At 42.2% G+C, this 19,412-nt stretch overlaps 1 protein-coding gene and 1 long non-coding RNA gene across 4 annotated transcripts in view; both read right to left on the bottom strand.

The window, feature by feature from the left end:
- The window catches only part of LOC106579432 (cadherin-23), a 706,260-nt gene that overhangs the window by 152,481 nt on the left and 534,367 nt on the right, over window positions 1–19,412 (bottom strand). The window lies entirely within an intron of this gene.
- Window positions 3,436–6,324, bottom strand: LOC123729025 (uncharacterized). The gene is made up of 4 exons (XR_006760781.1): window positions 5,635–6,324; window positions 5,173–5,248; window positions 3,792–3,887; window positions 3,436–3,648 (listed from the first exon to the last, which is right to left on the bottom strand). It is a non-coding gene; the product is annotated as an uncharacterized lncRNA (long non-coding RNA).

Below are 19,412 nucleotides of genomic sequence, written 5' to 3'. Positions count from 1 at the left end.
TATAAAAATAAAAAACAGAAATATCACATTTTCCTAAGTATTCAGACCCTTTACTCAGTACTCTGTTCAAGCACCTTTGGCAGCGATTACAGCCTCGAGTCTTCTTGGGTATGACACTACAGGCTTGGCACACCTCAAGCTCTGTCAGGTTGGATGGGGAGCGTCGCGTCAGAGCTATTTTCAGGTCTCTCCAGAGATGTTCGATCGGTTTCAAGTCCAGGCTCTGGCTGGGCCACTCAAGGACATTCAGAGACTTGTTCCAAAGCCACGCCTGTGTTGTCTTGGCTGTGTGCTTAGGGTTGTTGTCCTGTTGGGAGGTAAACCTTCGCTCCAGTCTGAGGACCTGAGCACTCTGGAGCAGGTTTTCATCAAGGATCTCTCTGTACTTTGCCCCATTAATCCTTCCCTCGATCCTGACTAGTCTCCCAGTCCCTGCGGCTGACAAACATCCCCACAGCATGATGCTGCCACCACCATGCTTTACCGTAGAGATGGTGCCAGGTTTCCTACAGATGTGACACTTGGCATTCAGGCCAAAGAGTTCAATCTTGTTTCTCATGGTCTGAGAGTCTTTAGGTGCCTTTTGGCAAACTCCAAGCTGGCTGTTATGTGCCTTTTACTGAGGAGTGGCTTCCCTCTGGCCACTCTACCATAAAGGCCTGATTGGTGGAGTGCTGCAGAGATGGTTGTCCTTCTGGAAGGTTCTCCCATCTCCACAGAGGAACTCTAGAGCTCTGTCAGTGTGACCATCGGGTTCTTGGTCACCTCCCTGATTAAGACCCTTGTCCCCGATTGCTCAGTTTGGCCAGGCGGCCAACTCTAGGAAGAGTCTTGGTGGTTCCAAACTTCTCCCATTTAAGAATGATGGAGGCCACTGTGTTCCACTGTTCTTCTTCAATGCTGCAGAATTGTTTTGTTAAACTTCCCCAGATCTGTGCCTCGACACAATCCTGTCTCGGAGCTCTACGGACAATATATTCAACCTCATGGCTTGGTTTTTGCTCTGACATGCACTGTCAACAGTGGGACCATATATAGACAGGTGTGTGCCTTTCCAAATAATGTCCAATCTATTGAATTTACCACATGTGGAATCCAATCAAGTTGTAGAAACATCTCAAGGATGATCAACGGAAGCAGGATGCACCTGAGCTCAATTTCGTGTCTCATAGCAAAGGGTCTGAATACTTATGTAAATTAGGTATTTCTGTTTTTAATACATTTGCAAAAAAATTAAAATAAACTGTTTTTGCTTTTTCATTATGGGGTATTGTGTGGATTTCTGAGGATTTTTTTTTATTTAATCAATTTTAGAATAAATGTGTAACGTAACTGTGGAAAAAGTCAAAGGGGTCTGAATACTTTCCGAATGCATTGTATATATTACCATTGGTATATTACCATAAGTATTTATATATTCCTGCTACCAGTCACTTTTCAGCCCTGTTTACATGTACATCCACCTATCACCCCTACACTGACACTCTTGCACACACTCACACTAACACCCACACACTTTCACTTACACTCAACCCACACACACACCCACCCACCCACCCACCCACCACTTATGCTTCTGCCATACTGTTTAATATATTATTATTAATCTTGCTACTCCTGATTTTCATCCTGACCCTGTATATACTGTGGCTTCCTATCTTGTTAAACATTTTTTTTAACCCTTTTATTAGTTATACTATTTTGAGATTGATTACTGCACTGTTGGGTAGGGCTTGCAAGTTACGCATTTCTGCATACTTGTGCATGTGACAAATAAAACTTGAACTATTAGGTTTTGATTGGCCAATGCATGTTAAATTGACCTTTTCCTCTTCTCCTTTCTCTGTCAATAGTCCATATTCCTGAACAAAATTTGGCACATCAGCTGAGAACTCTATACCCTGTGATCTGTTCGCTAGTGTTTTTTGCAAAAGGTGGGTTGAAAAATGTGCACTATCCCATAGGCACTTTTTTAAATGACCTTACACTTGAATCACAGAGAAAGATGAATTACGACCACTTGCATTTCAATATTCGAGAAAGGTATAGTTGATGTAATTAAAACCAATATTTTATCTGCTATCATTCCCATTCAAAAATGAAGGAAAACTAACTAATTGCTAATAAGGACAAATATAAACATCATTAGGATTATAGATCTTACAGTCTCAGTCAAAGTGAGAATGCAGCATTCCTTGATTGGTTATCTATCTGATCTATGTTCAGGGCTGTGACTTTGTTCTCCTGTCTTGACTACTTGGCACGCTTAGCAACCAGTAGGAAGCAGCACAAAATATTAGCTAGCTACATAGTGTTATATCCTGACAATATTGACGCTCAATATATTTAGTTAAATTCTCAGCGATATTCGCAATTGAATTCAAGGCCAGAATGCTTTAATTTTATGTTTCTGTTAGCTTTAGTTGTAGATAGGTCTCTAGCTAGCACCTAGGCTCCAGAGTTAAACGTCCTGTCCCAGCGACCAACAACTAGGTAGTATAGCCATAGCTACCTCTCCAACCGGTGATGGCCACAGAGGAATGCCTCTGCTATCAGGAGTGTGCACAGAGGCAGGAACTGTGAGCAGAAATTGTGAGGCCCACCCCAGCATTGGCCCCCACAAGGACAGAGGAATACTTACCACCTTCTTCCACATGCCAAATAAGAACTGTAGTAGGTAGCCCAGACCAGAGGGAGTGGGAGGACAGATGTCCATCAGGTTAGTTATTTCATTGAATTCATTACTTTTTTCACAAACTCCTTTGCTGCATCTAAGTTAGCTAACGTTAGCTAGAACCAGTCTAGCTAACTAGACTTGTTCTACCTAGCTGACTTATATCACCAGCTCAAGTTAACGTTACATTAATTAATTTCCATACTAATAGAAAGCTACATTGTGAAAAAGGTAATGAAACAATATAGCCAGCTACCAAACAAACATTCCCATACTGATGTAACGTTACTGAAATACCAGTCTGAAAAGCCCATGGCTTTGTATATAGAGGCATGTTCATTCAATGTTTTGTGTGGAGGATGTAGTCTACCTGGAAGGAATGTCACTATTTTTTACCCATACAATCCTGCCCATTTATTTTAGCAATCCCCCAATCCCAGATATTACAACTGGAAATGGCAATGATGGTATCAGCTGGGTAACATGCTATTTATGGTGCTTGACAGATATTAGTTTTGTTCTTTGTGGACAATTACGCCTTGCTGCCTACAGGCTGTGCCTGGAGTGGGCCCTGGGAAGAGAACCAAGTAGTGCTGCCGGCGTGTGTCGTCAGCTCCACCAGGAGGAAATTCCTCTCTCCTGATTGGCACTACGAGGGGTTCCTGGAGGTTGAGGAGTCGCAAGGTATAATATATTAAATGTTTAATTTAAAACATAAAAAAACAGGCTTACTGCACATCCTTGTCATTATTCTATGCATAACTTCATTCAAGAGTTTTCTACATCACTTGCAGTTGAACAGGTTTAGAGGAGGGTTAATATATCAGAGGCCACAAAAGTTAAATGCATGCTTTATTCAGATACATGGTTGTCTCCTATTACAGAGTTGTGCTGTAAACTACAGGTAGCCACTATTCATGGAGGGCAGGTTAACCGTGAGGTAACCCTAATCCTACTGTGAAGACCAGGGGTACCTACAGGGAAGAAAATACAAACAGAGAGAAAAGTCAGGTGGCAATAAATTCTTACCAGGTCCCATTGGTCTCTCAAAATGAAATTAGTTTACACTGCACTAATTCCATGAATCGCAGGAGGGAAAAGGGTCAGCTGATCTCACCTGTCTTATGCAAAGTGTCGGTCCTGGTGATGGTCCCCAAACGTGTCGCAGAGACACACTGACGTCAACCACCACATCCCTGTTTCGCTCCAAAACCTGACCGGAGATAGAGACACCTATCACATGCATGTACACTACCGTTCAAAAGTTTGGGGTCACTTAGAAATGTCCTTGTTTTTGAAAGAAAAGCACATTTTTGTTCATTGAAATAACATCAAATTGATCAGAAATACAGTGTAGACAATGTTAATGTTGTAAACGACTATTGTAGCTGGAAACGGAGGATGTGTAATGGAATATCTATGTACATAGATATACAGAGGCCCATTATCAGCAACCATCACTCCTGTGTTCCAATGGCAAGTTGTGTTAGCTAATCCAAGTTTATCATTTTAAAAGGCTAATTGATCATTAGAAAACCCTTTTGCAATTATGTTAGCACAGCTGAAAACTGTTGTCCTGATTAAAGAAGCAATAAAACTGGCCTTCTTTAGACTAGTTGAGTATCTGGAGCATCAGCATTTGTGGGTTCGATGGCTAGAAAATAAGACCTTTCTTCTGACACTCGTCAGTCTATTTTTGTTCTGAGAACAGTGCAAACTGGCTCTAACCAGAACAGAAAGAGGAGTGGGAAGCCCCGGTGCACAACTGAGCTAGAGGACAAGTACATTAGAGTGTCTAGTTTGAGAAACAGACACCTCACAAGTCCTCAACTGGCAGTTTCATTAAATAGTACCCGCAAAACACCAGTCTCAATGTCAACAGTGAAGAGACCCCAAACCTTTGAACGGTAGTGTACATTACCAACTTTAATAACTGAATGGTGTGAAATGAACACATGAACACCAGCCTAATGTGCTAAGCCCAAGGTAAACATTGGTTTGTCACACTTTTTCCCCAGCCCTATTGCAACAGTGCAGTAATCAATATCAAAATAATACAACTAATAAAAAGGGTAAAACATTTTTGGGGATGAAACGAATTGCATTCTAAACTGAAGACCGTGATAGGTGACTATTGGAGTTAGATGTGTTAGCAGGGGCAAAAGTGTGTCACCAACCAGGCATTGAGGCCTCGAGTTGAACAGTTAGGTCAAAGCAATGCATAGCCAAATATAAGTATTTCCGGCATATTTAGCTCGCTAAATAATTGTCTAGGTAGCTAATGTTATAACTTTCAGGACCTACAGTAGGGACCTACGCTGACAGGTACAACTATTGGTAACATCAGTTGCAGGAGGATTAAAATGCTAAATAGCAAGCCTGTAGTTGTTAATGGTACACAGATGACATCAGCAAGACAGAGCATTTAATAAACCTGGATAGACAGGCATCGTTGAAATATACACGTTTTGATTCTTATGATTGTAGTTCTGGCCTACCATGATGAGCCTGCCACATCCAGTGCAAATTCATGGCCTCCTACAGCCCCCGGCTCTTCTCTGAAAGCACCATCTCCTGAAATACCAAACAAAACAGGGAGTTAGACATGGTAGGTTACACATAAACCCTTTTTCTTTCCAAGACTCATTTTGAGGAGTATTGAGTCTACTTGCATCTAATCCTCTTTATTCTTTATTTTAGAATAATCATACATAAAAATAAAGTATATTCAACAATCGGAGCCTGGTCCGATAATCCAAATTATTGAGGTCTACTATCTGAGCAATTTATAATCCTGTCTCAATGCAAAAGTGCTCAGACTGTTGATAGCAAGAGCAGAGATTGGGAAAACATGTCTATTTGCACATTTGGTCTAATTTCAAAGGGAATTTAGCCATAATCCAACATTTTAAATTCCACTTTTACACATCTCCAGTCAACATGAACAATACAATACAAACCTGTGTCTTCACCGTCCTCTGGTGGCTCAGCCTCCAGCCTCCACTGGAGATATAAAACCCATTAGGACCACAGGTTGGCAACAGAGGTTAAAGGCAGGGTTGCATGATAATGTTGTGAAGAGCAATGGCGAGACCAAAGTGACCGTCTAACAGTATTTCTAGGAGAGGTCTATTACATGTCTGTATGGTCTGATACAAAGTATTATCAAATTACCCTTGTGCTGACTGTCTTGAAGATGCCTTTGTTCACATTGTCACTCTTCACTGACGTCACAGGTGGAGCACTTGAAGGATAATAATATGATAACAATAATAAGGTTGTTGGTCATTTCATAAAGATATAGCTTCATAGATAAACAACAGATGACAACCTAAATAGGGTATTGTATGTGTATTTAATCAAAGTATGGGCCCATGGTGGATCAGGGCATAGATGAATACACCACTACAGCTGGGAAGAAATTAAACATCAGGGTGTTGTTGTAGAAACCTTTAAACAACTGCGAGTCACAAACAGAAACAGCATGTCCAACTTAAGTATGGCATTGACCTCTAATTCAAAGCTCCCTAAAACCTAGCCACTGCGCTTTCGAGTGTGGACATCTCAGAGTTCACACTCGTCGCTAACATATACAGTGCCTTCAGAAAGTATACCTATTCCTTGACTTATTCCACATTTTTTGTGCAGCCTGAATTCAAAATGGATTACATAAAAACTATTCACACCCCTTTTCTGTGACACTCCAAATTGAGCTCAGGTGCATCCAAATTCCATTGATCATCCTTGAGACATCGCTACAACTTGATTGGAGTCCACCTGTGGCCAATTAAATAGTTTGGACATGATTTAGAAAGAAACACAACTGTTTATATAAGGTCCCACAGTTGACAGTTGCATGTCAGTGATGTTATGATGGAAAAGATGGCGGAAGCTGGTGTAGAGCGTAAATATAATGCCGGGGAATCAAGGAGAATTGGAATGTTGTCCAAAAGAATAGAATACGGAGCAAAGTAGCATACAGTGATAAGAATGTCCCTTATCTTGTAGGAGTATGTTTTGTTAATGAGATGCAGCTGATTGGACTACCAATTTTGAAGAATCCATTTGATATATCCAAACTGGTAGAGAGTGCTGGGTTTGGTGAAGGCTGTGAGGATCACGAGAGGCGGGCTTGTTTAGATGTTTTGTTCTTCTGAGGATCGGAAGGAGTGTATGTTGCATCTCACCCAATTTATTAAGAAGCTTGATGTGTGTGTGTTCTGTTTTGTCTTTTCAGAACAGGGCACCCCTCAAGGGGGTAATATCTGCCATTTCCTGGGAAGTCGATGTTGCAGAGATTAAAAATATTCCTGGAGTGTTTGATGCTAGTCGGATGAATCGTGTGGTGAATGAAGAAAAAGTGAAGAGTCTATCTGTTCTTTTTTTATATGGAGTCTCTCCCTACTCAAGTGCAGTTGGGATTTATAAACTACAGAGTCTGGGCAATTGTTCCAAGATCAATGCAGTGTGATCATTGTAAAGCTTTTGGACTTGTTTCAAGTGTTTGCATAAGGGAGAAGCTGAGATGTTCTAGTTGTGGAAAAGATCATGTCGTGTTTTAAAAGTGATGAAAATGTGACAAGTTGCAATTGTGGTGGGAACCATGAAGCCAAGTCTTTGTAATGCCCAACAAGGGTGAAAGGTGGCAAAAGTCAGGTCTGTCCAGAGCAGGTGCTGTTAAAAGGGTTGACGGTTCGAATGGTACTCCTGAAGAGTCCATGGTGGTGGATAGGCCTTCACTGAAGGCTGCAGGGGTTGTTTTATTTTGGGTGGATTAAGTTAGTTTTCCCTATCACATATGGGTTTAATCTTTACCTTAGTTTTTTCAACTCTGTCCAGTTGGTGGAGGTAATACACCTTTTTGGGTTGTAGTCTGCCATAAAACCCACAGAAGAAGTGCATATCAGAAAATATACCATGAAGTCCAAGGAACTGTCTGTAGATCTCCGAGATCTGTGATGAGGCATAAATCTGGGGAACGGTATAAAACTATTTCCAAAGTGTTGAAAGTTTCCAAGAGCACAGTGGTCTCTGTCAAAAGCTTGCCGTCAGGGAGGTGACCAAGAACCCAATGACACCTCTGACAGAACTACAGAGTTCCTTGGCTGAGATGGGAGAACCTGCCAGAAGGACAACAGTCTAAAGTACTTCACCAATCTGGGTTTTATGGGAGAATGGCCAGACTGAAGCTACTCTGGAGTTAAAATACATATGACAGCACACCTGGAGTTTGGAAAAAGGCAGACTCTGTGGTCTGATGAGGTCTGATGAGACAAAAATGTAACTCTTTGCCCTGAATGCAAAGCGCAATGTCTGGAGAACCAAATGGAGCCAAATACAGGCAAATCCTTGATGAGAACTTGCTTCAGAGTGAAAATGACATTAGACTGATATTCATTTCAACAAGACAACGACCTCAAGCATACAGCCAAAGCAACACTGAAATGGCTTCAGAACAAGAACGTGAAAGTCCTTGTGTAGCCCAGCCAAAGCCCAGACTTGAATCCCACAAAAATATGTTAAGACTTGAAGAGCTTGAGAAAATCTGCAAGGAAGAATGAGAGAATCCAGATGTGCACAGCTGATATAGACATACCCAAGACGACTCCAAGCTGTAGTCGCCACCAAAAACCTTTCCACAAAGTATTGACTCAGGCTTGTGAAAATTAGATGTGTTATTTTTCAATAACTTTGCAAACATTTCAAAAAACATGTTTTCACTTTGTCATTATGGAGTAATGTGTTGTGTCTTTGGCTATGCCGGATTAAGTGATATGACATGCTATCCTATAAAATTCTTTCTCTGTAATTAATATCACCTGATTCGCTAATCATGTAAATTTAATTAACTAGAAAGTCTGGACACCACGGAAGAGTGTTTATAGAGCCGTTACCTTCTGAATAAACTCTTAAAAACGTAGTAATATTTCACATCGTTAGCCATCAATATTAATCCTCATCTTATTTTCAGTCTCATAATGAAAGTTGTAAACCAAGAATTATCTTCACGAACCCTGGCTAACAAGTTGAATCAGCAATACAAAATTGGGTTTAATTATTTGTTTACTAAATACCTAACTAATCACACAGAATTACATATACACAGAATACAAATTATGTCATACAGAAAACGCCCCTGGTGGACGGAGCCGACATGGCGGCTTGTTACACAAAGAAAGGGGGTTGGGCTTGAATGAAAGAGCGGGAAGACTGAGGAACAAAAGAAACAGCAGCTATGCTATCGTAAATACAGAATCTTATGCATTCTAAATTACCGCCCATTTGGAAAAGGAAAATGCAATAAATATTTTCTCTGAGCTGCGCTTCGGTAGATTGGTCGTAGATGCTGGCCGGGTTGGAAAACAGAGATCTTCCTGTCCTCGGAAGAATGTCTCTGGTGGTAAATTGGATACGTTGTGGTATCTTCGTCGTGTGTTAGACTGGATCTGTCGTCCGTCCTTTCCTAGCCCACGTCTACAGCGGCCGCTGCTAACTCAATGGCTAGGAAGTATCACTTCTGTAGTGAATAAGTTCAAAGTTCATACCATTCGCAACCAAAGCTCACGCCGAGGTTGGCTTAGTTCTGTACTTGATATGTGTATCCTTTTAACGCAGAGGCTTCAGACCTCCCGTAGTGGAACTCTGGTTACATTGTGTCATTGTCTTATATAGTGGCGAGGGGAGAAGGGTGTGTTTCATTGTTTATAACCCCTGTCTCTTCACAGGGGTGGGCCACTGATTAAGCAGGGCACTTTCCTTATGAAAACCCAATTCTCTCATTTGGAAGCTAAAATTACATTTAATCTCCTAACAAACAATCTCAATATCAAACATTTAAATTGCACAACAATTCCATGTGAATTTCATAACTAGAATATGTAGACTTTCCCAGGTACAGTTTATGTCGTCCTGTCATCAGTCATAATGTCTCAGATGACAACCAAACTGACATCCATACTCATTAAGTTCCAACGCATATTTCCAACTGGTTCTATTACCGAAATATGGTTCCTTTTCCCCATTTGTTTGATGTTCCCAGACTCTCTCTATTTAACAAAGGCTATTCAACAGTCCTTCAGTAGGGTCAGAGAGAGAGGGGAAGGGAGAAAGGTATTTATGGGGGGGTCATAAACCTTACCCACAGGCCAACGTCATGACAGTGTCTAGATGGGTGATTTAAAAAAAATTTAATCCATTTTGAATTCAGGCTGTAACACAACAAAATGTGGATTAAGTCTAGGGCTATGAATACTTTCTGAAGGTACAGTATATCCCGGATGACTAAACAGTCCCTTTAGGCTACAAGTCAGAATGTTGAATACATTCATGAGAACATACTCTACCTGTTGTCCACTGAGTTTCATCCTTATGCAGTTATAAATTTGATACAAAATATCCACAGGAAAGTATTATTAAACCAACTTAAAAACGTCTCTCTCTGTAGTAAACGACAGGACAGGGAAGCGAACCGATGTCTCTGGCCTACACCATATGCATCGCGCCAATAGGGTTAACCCACTTGTTGGGAATTGTAATATGGCTCATATATAAGGATAACCACAATGCTTTCTTTTGGATATTTTTTAATCAAATTTCCAACAGCATAATGACAAAGTGGACAACTGGCAGAGTAAGTTGAAATGGCAGTTTATTCAGCATTCTGGTTATACAAGGCACATTAAGAAAATTGCCATGGATATAAAGCTGACCTAATCTCACCAAGCTAGCTTGCTATTATTAGATAAGAAGATCGTAACATTACTTACTGCACCTGCAATGTCTTGTTGTTTACACCTGTATCAAGTAGGTAGTGCACTATGGAGGAAAACAGGGAACAAAATAGCACATTTTTGATTATTAAAAAAAAGAACAGCTAGTTACTATATTATCCCACGTCTGGCTTGGGCACGACCTCTCCAGCCCTTTGATGTATAATACAGTAATGTATACAAGTTAATGTAATCAAAAAGGTCTGACTGGCTGGCTAGCTAGCTAACTTAGCTACTCTTGACTCAAATCCACAAATTCACTGCCACTGTTGCGCATAATGTCTCTCCCATTTAGCTAGCTAACTCGGTAGCTAAAACTTTGCAGCTAGCTAAATTTACATTTTACATTTACGTCATTTAGCAGACGCTCTTATCCAGAGCGACTAGCTAGTACATTAAGTTAAACAACATTAAAGTTACCTTTTTTATCTCCTGAATTATCTTCTTCGGGGCAAATCTTTATCCAAGCCAATTTTTGGAAATTGAGGTGCTCCTCTGTAGCTAGGTTTCTTGTCGTGGTGGGGGTTTAAGTATGAACCACAGGACAAATCATCTAGCTACTTTGAGGTAACATTAGTGTGCAGATCGTTTGGTTCTTCAGGTATGTAATTTTTTACTCAAAATTGAACTATAGAAAGAAAATGTATAATGGGCTGTGTCGAGTTACAAATAACAAACACACATTCAATCGCAGCAATGCCAATAATTATGTGAAAGTGGATATCACATTCGCGCTATGGTGCTTAAATTCTGCTTCAGCGTTTCCATGATGTGCCTCTTCTATTCGAGAGCTGAGCTTTTTAACCACTGTCACAGTGGTAGGAGGAGCATTATATGTCAATCATAAGCTCCGCCCTTACATCTCAATCTACAGAATCGACACTCGATTTTGTTTACTTTTATCAAAGCAACCAATGACGGAACAGTATCTGGCTTTGTCCCAAGACCATAGTTTCCTGTTCAACACAAAATATATATTTTTAGAATGTAGAAGTTAATGCCGTAGTAGAAAATTACTTTTTTGGTAAAAATTACTGCAATAACTGATGTTGGCTACACACTGTCCCTTGACTTGCAGTACATAGCCTACTCCCTCCATTGAGCAGTAGACTATCACGGTGACATACAGATTGGCAGTAACAATCTAACAAGTAATTTTTCGTGTAGGCTGATATCCTTCTCCAAATAAAATCGAGTTGGGTGGAAACAATTGGCCACGTTAGATACTGCTGAAGGCATGTGATAGGCTACAGCTGCGCGAACCCACCATAGACATTGGGCGAGTTTGTTTTGCATGGCCCGGTGCCCCGGGTGGGTGGAGATTTTATTTAAGGACCAATGGAATTGTCTAAAATCAACAAACTCCACCTAACCAGGGCACCGGGCCATGCAAAACGAACTAGTCCATTAAAACCAGGGAAGTAACTGACTTCGGCATTCACAACTATGTGAAGCGAGCCACAATAAGGATTAGCCACAATAGTGGAAAGTGCAGTTCGCCTTCAAAACACAAGTCCCCAATTGAAAGTCATGCAAACGGATAAAAACATTGGAATCATGCCATATTTGGACTAGATAATGCAAAAAAAAAAGGTCAGAATGTTGTTAAATAAATTAAACAAAAGACAATTAGTTAATTTGACACAAAAACATAAGAAATCAGTTGAAATCGCTGTGGATATACTTACACTGAACAAAAATATAAATGCAACATATAAAGTGTTGGTCCCATATTTTTGGAGCTGAAAAAAAACATCCTAGAAATATTCCATGCTCACAAAAAGCTTATCTCTCTCAAATTGTGTGCACAAGCTTGTTTACATTCCTGTTAGTGAGCATTTCTCCTTTGCCAAGATAATCCATACACTTGGCAGGTGTGGCATATGACAAACATTTACATTTACATTTTAGTCATTTAGCAGACGCTCTTATCCAGAGCGTCTGAGTGCATACATTTCATACATTTCCTAAATTTCATTTCATTTCATGCATTCTTTTTTTTGTTTTGTTTTTTTGTTCACCAAAAAGCTGATTAAACAGCATGATCATGTCACAGTTGCACCCTATGCTGGAGGCAATAAAAGGCCACTCTAAAATATGCAGATTAGTCACACAACACAATGCGACAGATGTCTCAAGTTTTGAAGGAGCGTGCAATTGACATGCTGACGGCAGGCATGTTCACCAGAGCTGTTGCCAGATAATTGAATGTTAATTTCTCTACCATAAGCCACCTCCTATGTTGTTTTTGAAAATTTGGCAGTACGTCCAGCTGCCCTCACAACTGCAGACCGTGTGTAACCACGCCAACCCAGGACCTCCACATCCGGCTTTTTTATCCGGCTTCTTCACCTGCGGGATCGTCTGAGACCAGCCACCCGAACAGCTGATGAAACTGTCGGTTTGCACACCCGAAGAATTTCTGCACAAACTGTCAGAAACCATCTCAGGAAAGCTCATCTGTGTGCTTGTCGTCCTCACCAGGGTTTTGACCTGACTGCAATTCGGTGTCGTAACAGACTTCAGTGGGCTAATTCTCACCTAAAATGGGCACTGGCACGCTGGATAATTGAGCTCTTCATTGATGGCAATTTGAATGCACAGCTATACCGTGATGAGATTCTGAGGCCCATTGTCGTGCCATTCAGCCGCCGCCATCACCTCATGTTTCAGCATCAGTGGAGGCTCCTCAGAGGAGGAAGGGGAGGACCATCCTCAGTGAATTTCATAAAAAAATGTAAATGGTAAAACATTTAAAAAAGTTATCCTTTTTAGATAAAACTATACTAAATATAACCACACCACTAAATAATTTATTAAAACACACTATTATGCAAAGAAGGTAGCCTCAACAGTACTCTGTAGGGTAGCACCATGGTGTAGCCGGAGGACAGCTAGCTTCCGTCCTCCTCTGGGTACATTGACTTCAATACAAAACTTAGGATGCTCATGGTTCTTTACCTCCTTCCATCGACTTACACAGTAATTATAACAACTTCTGGAGGACATCCTCCGGCCTATCAGAGCTCTTGCAGGATGAATTGACATGTTGTCCACCCAATCAAAGGATCAGAGAATTAATACAGTACTGAACACATAAGTTACTGCTAGATATCACTGCAGTGTATAAAACGTGGTGAGTGGTTGACTCGAAGAGAGAGAAAGACAATAGTTGAACAATTTTGAACAAATAAATTTCTTCCAAAAAGAAGGTGAAGCAAGAAATAGAGAAAGAGTGGCATTTTTTTCAGTTTCACTTAGCTAGCAAATGCAGCTAGCTAGTTTAACCTACTGAAACACCCTGCTAAAAGAGATGGATGCTATGTTAGCTAGCTGGCTATGACTTTCCAACAAAACACTGGAACTCTTCATGTCAAGGTAAGCTTTTGGTATTACAAATTTATTTCCACCAGGGCCCACCGACGTTACTGCATGATTTTAGCTCGGTTTACTAACGCATTAGTTCTATTAGCTATGCTGACTATGATGTTACTTGAGCCATTATGGTGACAACGATGTAGGCTGTGTCTAACGGTTTGGCTTGGAAAGCATTTTTCGCCTGGTCACATACAGCTGATGTGTTGTGCATTGAAGTCCACAAGCGAAGGGAGGAGGAGGAGGAGGAGAGCACATAGATGCGAGAAGGAATACAATGTTGCTACTATGAAAGTGAACTGGGTTTACATGTGATCAGGGGTGTATTTATTCTGCCGATTCTGTTGAAAAACGTTTCACCCTATATCAGCTAGATGCAGGCAAGAGTGTGCAAGGCGGTATTGTCTGTCCATGTGTCACTTTCTGTCACTTCAAATGTGTCTCTCGACCTTTGTGCACCTACGTTGTAAACTTTCATTCATACGCTCGGGAAAATGGGTATATTCAAGTATCATGCAGTACTCGAATATAGTAGTGTCATGTAGTAGCCTAAACCTATCGCTGTTACATTGAACTGGGTGAATGGAATATGAATGAGAGTCATCTAATATGCTGTAATAGAAATAAGGCCATGCTCATGAAAAAAATGGTCCTCCCTCATCTTAAACGGCACTGACCGCCACTGTTCAGTATGATAATGCATAGCCCCATGTCGCAAGGATCTGTACACAATTCCTGGAAGCTGAAAATATCCCAGTACTTCCATGGCCTACATACTCACCAGACATGCCACCCATTGAGCACGTTTGGGATGCTCTGGATCGATGACTATGACAGCGTGTTCCAATTCCCACAAATATCCAGCAACTTCGCACAGCTATTGAAGAGGAGTGGGACAACATTCCACAGGCCACAATCAACAGCCTGATCAACTCTATGCGAAGGAGAACTATCGCGCTGCATGAGGCAAATTGTGGTCACACCAGAAACTGACTGGTTTCCTCATCCACACCCCTAGTTGTTTTTTAGTTTTTTGGGGGGGGGAATATCTGTGACCAAAAGAATGTATTGACATTCATATTGCAATATACAGCCTTACCTGTGGATCTTGGGTCCATGAAATGGGATCACAGCTTACCCAGTGACACCAACAGATAACAATTCTGGATAGTTTATACAAATATTATTGTGGGACTTTGATTGTGGGAAATCACCTCACTATTCAGCCTATTGTGCATACTGACAATCAAAGCTTTTCGTAGCTATGTCCGAGCTCCCTGGCAAGGGAAACACTGAGGGCCTGGAATAGGCTACTTGATACAATGTTGCAAGTTCTCGTACCAGGAAGAAATTAAATCAACTTTCACCTCTTGCTATATGCCTATGTATTTTACTTAGCTGACGATGGAAGTTTTATAGGCCTACAGCTACATTGGCCTATAGGCTATCTCTGAGTTCCATGCACTCATTTCTGTAGCTGCCAAAGGCTGGTGGTCTTGCGTTAGCTGCATTTTAACTTTTAGATTTGTATAAGTTTTATTCAGATTTTTATGATTTAATCACGTGACAATGAATTTGAGAAACAAAAACATTATTATTATACGACAAAGTGCGTGCACACATAGGAGGTCCTGTGAAAAAACAGGAATTTGAAAAATCAAATGCCTGTCCAACGGATTGGTTCTGATGGCTTTCGCTGGGTGTAATAAACCAAAAATCCAAAAGGTGGCGAGCGCGCTCCACCGTAGAATTACATATGCGAAATGGTCGAAAGTCAGGTTTCAAGGGTGAAATATTCAAAATCTTCCAAATGTAGGAACTATGGACATATATTTGTCTTATTTTATGCGAGTTTGTCCATAAGGCTCATGTTTTGTCCATTTGCCATATATGATCATAGGAAGTCTGGTTCTGAACCCTTAAGTCACAGAACCATGTCCAAATGATATATATCACTGTGTTAAGCCTTGAATAAACCTAGGTCTATTTGTCATGTTTGATCATCGGAAGTCATAGGAAGTCAGAATGTGTCATTGGTGTTGATTCAGCATGTTCATTTCATAATGGGAAGTACTTGGCAATGGACACTGTCAACTTTCAGAAGAGCATGGTCACACTGACAATATAGCATATATGTAATGGACACTGTACAATAGCAATATATTGGCAATGGACACTCTCCAACTGCAGTATAACGTGTTAAGACTGGCAATGTATTATGTGTATTGGACACTGTCCATTAGCAATCTATTACAATGGGCATTTACCGTCACAAATTGGACATGCTCTAATATATTGCTGAAATGCCCAATTGACTGGCTCGTTGAACTCGGGATGGCTGAGCAGTGATAGTGGTTCCTCTCCATCTCTCGTTGGTGTTAAATTCAGCCTGTCCATTTGGTGATGGTAAATCACTGTTTAAACTTATTGGAAAAAGACACTGCGACCTAAATTTAAGGCATTTCAAGTCTTTTAATGCAGTGTTTTTCACTAACTGTTTTTCACTGAGTGAAACATTTTTTCTTTTAGGGTCAATTTAACATCTTCCGGTTGTACCAGGAAGCTTAAAATCAACACAGGTAATCATAATAGTGGCCTGATGGATTGTCATTAACGACAGATTGATACTATTTGCATGGTCGCTGCGGTCAGACCTAGCGAGCTACGGTCAAGTGGGGCAACTCGTTAAACTTGGCAGGACCTAGGGTCTACGGTGATGCCATTTGCCAACACTGAGTGTTGATTTCAGCCGGTCCACTTGGTGATGGTAAATCACTGTTTAAACTTATTGGAAATGGATAGTCAGCCATTAAGTTAGCCATCCATCAGTCAATAAGATATCATACTGACATCAAACAGATACATACTGACACCAAATTCACTTTGTCTAACTCGTTTAGAAGCCAACTGTCACTTATTTCAGAGCCGGCCCAAAATTCACAGCGCCTTCTGTTACAACACGCAGTTATGTTCTAGCTGTGGGTCCAGTTTGACATTATGTGTAGGCCTAGCTGAGCCGAACCTGAATCCCGAGTTTCGGCCCAAGCAGCGATCTTAATTAGTGCTGAAAATTCACTTTTTCCGGCGTTGCTATGGGGTCCCTGAAATAGCTTTTGGGGACAGAAACTTGTAGGTTCCGTCTCTATGGGCCAAGGCGGTTTCAATGCACCTAGTCTTGTGATTCTTGGACTTTTCTAAATGTCGTCATTTTCAAGAAGTTAAAAATTAATTGAAGATATTGTAAATGGACGAGGCTGTTGCTCGGCCTGTTTCTCGACCTTCTAGGGCCACATAACTCATCGTGCACTACTGGCTTAAGCTTTAGAACAGGTTTATAAAGTTTCAGAGTTCTAGGTCTGATGGTTCTTTGATGGTTCGAATGGCGGTAACCATTGCAGGCTTTGTGTGTCTGTAAGCCCCACACGGGCTGTGTGTGTGTGAGTACAGAAAATCACAGAAATCACAGAAAATCACAGAAATCACATAGGGCTCCGAAACCCGCCTTAACTTCTTTGGGATATGAGGCAGTATTTTCACGGCCGGATAAAAAATGTACCCGATTTAATCTGGTGACTACTCCTGCCCAGAAACTAGAATATGCATATAATTAGTAGATTTGGATAGAAAACACTCTAAAGTTTCTAAAACTGTTTGAATGGTGTCTGTGAGTGTAACATAACTCATATGGCAGGCCAAAACCTGAGAAGATTCCATACAGGAAGTGCCCTGTCTGACAATTTGTTGTCCTTCTGTTGCATCTCTATCGACATTATGTCACGTTCTGACCAGTATAGGGGTTATTTGTAGGTTGGTCAGGACGTGGCAGAGGGTATTTGTTTTATGTGGTTCGAGGGTTATGTGTATTGTAGAAGGGTGTTTTATTTATGTTTACAGGGTTTTGGTGTATGTTCTGGGTTTTGTATTCTAGGTTGGTTTTCTAGTTTGTTTATTTCTGTGTGGTCTGTGTGGCACCCGATCAGGAGCAGCTGTACGTCGTTGTTCCTGATTGGGAGTCATATATTAGTTGTGTGTTTTCACCTGGGGATTTGTGGGTAGTTGTATTTCGCACCGCTAGTGATTATTGTAGCCTGTGAAACTGTCACCTGTCGTTCTTTGTTTATTGTTTTGTTTCGTGTTATCTTTATTCATTAAATATAATGATGAACATGCAACCCGCTGCGCCTTGGTCCTCTCTACAATACGACAGCCGTTACAGAACTACCCACCAAACACGGACCAAGCAGTGGAGGAAGGAGCGACAACAGGTGGACTATAGGAAGCAGCGTGCTCGGGAGGAGATGGCATCCTGGTCGCTGGAGGTGTTGGAGTCAAGGATTGACTGGACATGGGAACAATTATTGGACCACTGTGACAACCAGCCTGGGAGGCAGGTAGAGCACGAGAGGCACCCCCAATAATTTTTTGGACGGGGGCACACGGGTAGTTTGGCTGGGCCAAGGGTGAGCCCTAAGCCAGCTACCTGTGCTTATATGGAGGAGTGTATGGAGTGGAGGGCGCCGAGTTATGAAGAAGTGCGCACGATTTTGCCCATACGCACGCACAGTCCAGTGTGAGTTTTTCCAGCCCCTCGCAGATGTCGTGCTAGAGTGGGCATCCAGCCTGGTAGGAGGATGCCTGAGCAGCGCATCTGGTCACCGGTGCGTCTCCTAGAACCAGGCTACCCTACGCCCGCTCTACGCACGGTAACCATCAGGCCCCTGCACAGCCCAGTTCGCCCTGTACTAGCACCCCGCTCGTACAGGGCTGCTAGATCCATCCAGCCAAAACGGGTTGTGCAGGAGGTGTGATCAAGGCCACCTGTGCGCCTCCATGGCCCAGTTTTTCCAGTTCCCGCCTCTCGTGCTGACCCGGAAGTGCGAACCTCTAGTCTGGCACGTCCAGTACCAGCACCACGCATCAAGCTTCCAGTGAGTCAGCCTAGTCCTACTCAGCCTGTTCCCGATCCTCGCACTAGCCCTGAGGTGCGTGTCCCCAGGCTGGTACCTCCACTACCAGCCCCACGCATCAGGCTTCCAGTGCGTCAGACCAGGCCCGAGTATCCGGCAACAGAGCCTCGTCCAGAGTATCCGGCAACAGTGCCTCCTCCAGAGTATCCGGCAACAGTGCCTCCTCCAGAGTATCCGGCAACAGTGCCTCCTCCAGAGTATCCGGCAACAGTGCCTCCTCCAGAGTATCCGGCAACAGTGCCTCCTCCAGAGTATCCGGCAACAGTGCCTCGTCCAGAGTATCCGGCAACAGTACCTCGTCCAGAGTATCCGGCAACAGTGCCTCGTCCAGAGTATCCGGCAACAGTGCCTCGTCCAGAGTATCCGGCAACAGTGCCTCGTCCAGAGTATCCGGCAACAGTGCCTCGTCCAGAGTATCCGGAAACAGTGCCTCGTCCAGAGTGTCTGGAACCAGGTGAGACGGCCCACTGTCCGGAACCAGGGGAGATGGCCCGCGATCCGGAACCGAGTGAGTCTGCCCGCGATCCGGAACCGAGTGAGTCTGCCCGCGATCCGGAACCGAGTGAGTCTGCCCGCGACCCGGAACCGAGTGAGTCTGCCCGCGACCCGGAACCGAGTGAGTCTGCC

Source organism: Salmo salar, chromosome ssa19, assembly GCF_905237065.1.
Source record: "Salmo salar chromosome ssa19, Ssal_v3.1, whole genome shotgun sequence".
NCBI classification, from domain to species: domain Eukaryota; kingdom Metazoa; phylum Chordata; class Actinopteri; order Salmoniformes; family Salmonidae; genus Salmo; species Salmo salar.
This window is presented reverse-complemented; position numbering and strand designations above follow the sequence as displayed.